This window comes from Nycticebus coucang, chromosome 9 (assembly GCF_027406575.1).
Source record: "Nycticebus coucang isolate mNycCou1 chromosome 9, mNycCou1.pri, whole genome shotgun sequence".
NCBI lineage: Eukaryota > Metazoa > Chordata > Mammalia > Primates > Lorisidae > Nycticebus > Nycticebus coucang.
Window position 1 is genome coordinate 4,387,042 of NC_069788.1, and position 1,347 is coordinate 4,388,388.

A 1,347-nucleotide genomic window follows, 5' to 3' on the forward strand; every position below is an offset into this window, starting at 1 on the left:
GGGCTATGGGGGCTCAGAGCCAGTGGACTTCGGGCACACGTGATGCAGTGAGACACCAGCAACTGAGGACAGGCAGAGTCTGTGTCACCTCCAGCCCTAATGCCAGGCTCGAGGAGAGTCCTTTTCCAAAGGAGAAACGGAAAGAGAAGATCACAGGGGACTTTGTTTTGTAACTTTGGTACCAGCTCAGATACAGTAAAATAAAGTACCAAGCAGACTCCCAAGGTCCCTGAGTTTGGGCATTAGTTCCTGGATAGCATTTCTGGACCCATGCTAGGCCAGGAGGAAACAGGCTGCCTTGCATCCTGGCAGGACTCACCACCTGATGACTAAAGAGCCCTTGGGCTTTGAATAAACATCAGAGGTAGCCAGGCAACAGTCATCACAGGCGTGGGTGAGACTGGGCCCTGGCATTGGTAGCTACAAGGGAGTGCCCATATCCCTCCTTCCTCAACTCAAGTAGCCCAGCACAGAGTGAGAGAATAAAGGGAGAAACTGCCTGGTAATCCAGGGGATTTTCTTGTATCCTACCCAAGATGGTACCCAAGTACCAAGGCAGTGCTACCAGAAGTCTACAAGAGACATGGCATTACTGGGCTCAGGGCAATCCCAGTGCTGATATAACGGCAGTGACCAAAGACTTACACCAGAACACCCATTTCTCTTTGAATATCCAGAAAGCCTTCTCAGGAAAATCATATTCAAATAAGGCCAGAAAACGAAGAATGAAATCATTACCCACTCTTCAATGTCATTAACCAACATCCATAAGCATCAAGAACATCTAAAAAGATACAACCTCACCAAATGAACTCAATAGGGTACCAGTCCCGAAATGACAGAGATAGGTGACTTTTCAGATATAACAAAATGAATGAAATAATAAAACAAATCAAGCAGAAACTCTACAGTTTAAGAATTCAATTAACTGATAAGAACAGATACTACACTTGATCTTAGCCAAAAGGCCAAGGCACCTGTGGCTCAGTGAGTAGGGCGCCGGCCCCATATGCTGAGGGTGGTGGGTTCAAACCCAGCCCCGGCCAAACTGCAACAAAAAAATAACCCGGCATTGTGACGGGCGCCTGTAGTCCCAGCTGCTTGGGAGGCTGAGGCAAGAGAATCGCGTAAGCCCAAGAGTTAGAGGTTGCTGTGAGCCGTGTGATGCCACGGCACTCTACCCGTGGGTGGTACAGTGAGACTCTGTCTCTACAAAAAAAAAAAAAAAAAATACTGGCGGCGCCTGTGGCTCAAGGAGTAGGGTGCCAGTCCCATATGCCGGAGGTGGCAGGTTCAAACCCAGCCCCGGCCAAAAAAAAAACACACACACACACACACAAAAAAAGA

General features: G+C 48.3%; 1 pseudogene; it reads right to left on the reverse strand.

Moving 5' to 3' along the window:
• Positions 1 to 816: 816 nt before the first annotated feature.
• On the reverse strand, positions 817 to 981 carry LOC128595293 (uncharacterized; annotated as a pseudogene).
• Positions 982 to 1,347: the final 366 nt, after the last annotated feature.